Source organism: Somniosus microcephalus, unplaced genomic scaffold, assembly GCF_052327205.1.
Source record: "Somniosus microcephalus isolate GS21.2 unplaced genomic scaffold, FLI_Smic_1.0 unresolved_chr1, whole genome shotgun sequence".
Taxonomy (NCBI): Eukaryota; Metazoa; Chordata; class Chondrichthyes; order Squaliformes; family Somniosidae; genus Somniosus; species Somniosus microcephalus.
This window is the reverse complement of record NW_028225179.1, coordinates 24516406-24521098: the sequence shown is the minus strand read 5'-3', so window position 1 is coordinate 24521098 and position 4693 is coordinate 24516406.

Genomic DNA, 4693 nt, shown 5'->3' with positions numbered 1-4693 from the left:
TGAGGGGATTTTGCGACCCCTACAGTGGTGGGTGAACGACTAGAGACCATTGTCAAGGACAAAATTAATTCTCACTTGGAGAAGCGTGGATTAATAAGGGGCAGCCAGGATGGATTTGTTAAAGGTACAGCGTGTCTGATTAACCTGATTGAGTTCTCTGATGAAGTAACAGAGGGTTGATGAAGGTAGTGCAGCAGATGTTGTATATATGGACTTTCAAAAGGCATTTGATAAAATACCACAGAAGAGACTTACTCTGAAAATAGAAGCAGAGGGAATTAAAGGGCTGATGGTAAGTTGGGTATATAATTGGCTGAGGGAGAGGAGGCAGTGAGCAGTGCTGAGGGATGTTTTTCTGACTGGAGGGAAGTATGCAGTGGGCTCCCCCAGGGGTCGGGATTAGGACCATTGCTTTTCTTGTTATATATAAATGACCTGGACTTGGGTATAGGTGAACAATTTCAAAGTTTACGGATGATACTATTTACTATGTTGCCAAGTTTTGTGAGTGTAGTAGTAGCAGACTTCAGAAGGACAGAGACAGAGTGTGAAATGAGCAGACACAAGGCAGATGAAATTAAATGAGGTTAAGTGTGAAGTGATGCACTTTGGGTGAAACAACAGGGAGAGGCCGTATAATCTAAATGGGACTATTTTGAGGGGGTGCAAGAGCAGAGGGACCTGGGGGTCCATATTCACAAGTCTTTGAAAGTGCCACGGCAAGTTGGTGAGGTGGTTCAGAAAGCGTATGGGATACTTGGCTTTGTCAATAGGGCCATTGAATACAAAAACAAGGAAGTTACACTGAACCTTTACAAATCACTAGTTAGGAACATAGGACAGGAGGAGGCCATTCAGCCCCTCGAGCCTGTTCCGCCATTCAATGAGATCATGGCTGATCTGTGACCTAACTCCATACACCCGCCTTTGGCCCATATCCCTTAATACCTTCGGTTAACAAAAACCTATCAATCTCAGATTGAAAATTACCAATTGACCGAGCATCAATTGCTGTTTGTGGAAGAGAGTTCCAAACTTCTACCACCCTTTGTGTGTAGAAGTGTTTCCTAATTTCACTCCTGAAAGGTCTGGCTCTAATTTTTAGACTCTGCCCCCAGTCCTAGAATCCCCAACCAGCGGAAATAGTTTCTCTCTATCTACCCTATCTGTTCCCCTTAATAGCCTGAAAACTTCGATCAGATCACCCCTTAACTTTCTAAATTCCAGGGAATACAACCCTAATTTGTGTAATCCCTCCTCGTAACTTAACCCTTGAAGTCCAGGTATCATTCTGGTAAACCTACGCTGCACTCCCTCCAAGGCCAATATATCCTTCCTAAGGTGCGGTGCCCAGAACTGCTCACAGTGCTCCAGGTGTGGTCTAACCAGGGTTTTGTACAGCTGCAGGCTTTTGGCCTCAGCTGGAGTCTTGTGTACAGTTCTGGGCACCACACTTTAGGAAGGATGTCAAGGCCTTGGAGAGGGTGCAGAGGAGGTTGACCAGGATGGTACCAGGGATGAGGGACTTCAGTTATGTGGAGAGATTGGAGAAGCTGGGATTGTTCCCCTTAGAGCAGAGAAGGTTAAGAGGAGACCTAATAGAGATGTTCAAAATGATGAGGGGATTTGATCGAGCAAGTAGGGAGAAACTGTTCACTTTGGCAAGTGGGTCGGTAACCAAAGGTCACAGATTTAAAATAGTTGCTAAAAGAACTAGAGGGGAAATGAGGAGAATTGTTTTCATACAGAGGGTTGTTAAGATCGGGAACGCACCATCTGAAAGGATGCTGGAATCAGGTTCCACAGGAACTTTCAAACAGTAATTGGACGAGTCCTTGAAGAGGACTAGTTTGCAGAGTTCTGGGGATAAAGCTGGGGTGTGGGACTAAATTGGACAGCTCTTTCAAAGACACAATGGGCCGAATCACCTCCTTCTGTGCTGTTAGATTCTATGATCAGTGTGAAGTCGCTGGTGTCTCTTCAACACCCCGGAGCTTTTAAAGCTCTTCCCACACTCAGAACATTTAAAGGGTCTCTCGTTAGTGTGAACTCTCTGGTGCCCCTTCAGCTCCCCGCAGCTTTTAAAGCTCTTCCCACAGTCAGAACATTTAAAGGGCCTCTCGTCAGTGTGAACTCGCTGATGTGTCAGCAGGTTGGATGACTGAGTGAATCCCTTCCCACACACAGAGCAGGTGAATGGTCTCTCCCCGGCGTGAACTCGCTGATGTACCAGCAGGGTGGTTGACTGAGTGAATCCCTTCCCACACATGGAGCAGGTAAACGGCCTCTCCCCAGTGTGTAGGTGTTGGTGTTTCTTGAGCTCCTCGGAGCTTTTAAAACTCTTCCCACACTCAGAACATTGAAAGAGTCTCTCCCCAGTGTGAACACGCTGGTGACCCTTCAGCTTCCCAGAGCTTTTAAAGCTCATCCCACAGTCAGAACATTTAAAGGGCCTCTCGTCAGTGTGAACTCGCTCGTGTTCCAGCAGGCTGGATGACTGAGTGAATCCCTTCCCACACACGGAGCAGGTGAACGGTCTCTCCCCAGTGTGAACTCGCTGATGTACCATCAGGTGGAATGATTGAATGAATCCCTTCCCACACGCGGAGCAGGTGAATGGCCTCTCCCCAGTGTGTAGGTGTTGGTGTCTCTTCAAACCCCCGGAGCTTTTATAGCTCATCCCACAGTCAGAACATTTAAAGGGTCTCTCGTCAGTGTGAACTCGCTGATGTACCAGCAGGTGGGATGAATCAGTGAATCCCATCCCACACACGGAGCAGGTGAACGGCATCTCCCCAGTGTGTAGCAGCCAGTGTCCCTTCAGCTCCTGGGGGCTTTTAAAGCTCTTCCCACAGTCAGAACATTTAAAGGGTCTCTCATCAGTGTGAATAAGTTGGTGTCGCTTTAGTTCCCTGGGGCCTTTAAAGCTCTTCCCACAGTTAGGACACTGAAATGGTCTCCCATCAGTGTGAACTCCCTGGTGTCCCTTCAGATACCGAGCGCTTTTAAAGCTCTTCCCACAGTCAGAACATTGAAATGGTCTCTCATCAGTGTGGACAAGTTGGTGTAGCTTTAGTTCCCCGGGGCTTTTAAAGCTCTTCCCACAGTCAGAACATTGAAATAGTCTCTCATCAGTGTGGACAAGTTGGTGTTGCTTTAGTTCCACGGGGCTTTTAAAGCTCTTCCCACAGTCAGAACATTGAAATGGTCTCTCATCAGTATGGACAAGTTGGTGTAGCTTTAGTACCTTGGGGCTTTTAAAGCTCTTCCCACAGTCAAAACATTGAAATGGTCTCTCATCAGTGTGAACTCCCTGGTGTCCCTTCAGATACCGAGCGCTTTTAAAGCTCTTCCCACAGTCAGAACATTGAAATGGTCTCTCATCAGTGTGGACAAGTTGGTGTAGCTTTAGTTCCTTGGGGCTTTTAAAGCTCTTCCCACAGTCAGAACATTGAAATGGTCTCTCCTCAGTGTGAACTCGCTGGTGTGTTTGCAGGTGGGATGAACAAACAAATCCCTTTCCACACACGGAGCAGGTGAACAGACTGTCCCTGGTGTGACTGCGCCATTGAACTTCCAATGCAGACGGGGAACTGAAGCCCTTCCCGCCGTCCCCACCTTTACCCGGTTTCTCCCTGGTGTGACGGTGCACGTGTCTCACCAGGTCAGGCGATCGGCTGAATCCGCGTCCACACACTGAACACGTGTGCGGTTTGTCTGCGTTGCGATCCCTGCTCTCTCCTTCCATGTGCAAAGGCCGATGATATTCAGGTCCTGATGAATCCAGCGACTCTGTCAGATCTTGACGTGATGTTTGGTCTGAGCTTCCGGCCTGTGACTGCTCCACTTCTATAACCCTGTAAATTGAGATCAGAAAAGGATCAGAGGCAAACTGTTGTTTAATTTTCCCCTTTCCGAACCTAGGGGCAGTGAAGCCGATTTTCAGGCCCCAGCTGCTGCACAAGTTGGTTGAAAGGATCAGCAGTAATGGCGGCTGTAATACCCACAAGGCCCCGGCTCTGCAGAAAGTGCTCTGTTGACTGAGTCCCGCGCATGTGCTCATGGCCCCGCGCTCTCCCTCCTGCTCTACAATCGCCCGTCCCGATCGGTCCACAACACGCATGCTCAGCACACAAAACCCCGCGGTTGGAACATCGGGCGTGCATGCGGAGCCGCAACATCTGGTACGCGTGAGCGGCTCAGGTGGTGGCGAGTCGGTGTTTCGCCTCAGCCGCCAGGGAGGTGTGCATGCGCAGGACAACCCAACATTCTTCCTGTCAGCAATCACTCCCTCGTTTCTTTAATGAAAACAGAAAATGCTGGAAATACTCAGCAGGTCAGGCAGCATCTGTGAAGAGAGAAACAGAGTTAACGTTTCAGGTCGATGACCATTCATCAGAACTGCTTGCTCTTCAGTGTCAGCCAGTGGCTCAGTGGGTAGCACTCTCACCTCTGAGTCAGAAAGTTGTGGGTTCAAAGTCCCACTCCAGAGACTTGAGCACAAAAATCCAGGCTGACACTCCAGTGCAGTGCTGAGGGAATGCGGCACTGTCGGAGGTGCTGTCTTTTGGATGAGATGTTAAATTGAGGCCCTGTTTGCTCTCTCAGGTGGATGTAAAAGATCCCATGGCAGTATTTCAGGAAAGAAAGACTTGCATTGATATAGTGCCACCAGATATCCTAAAGTGCTTTA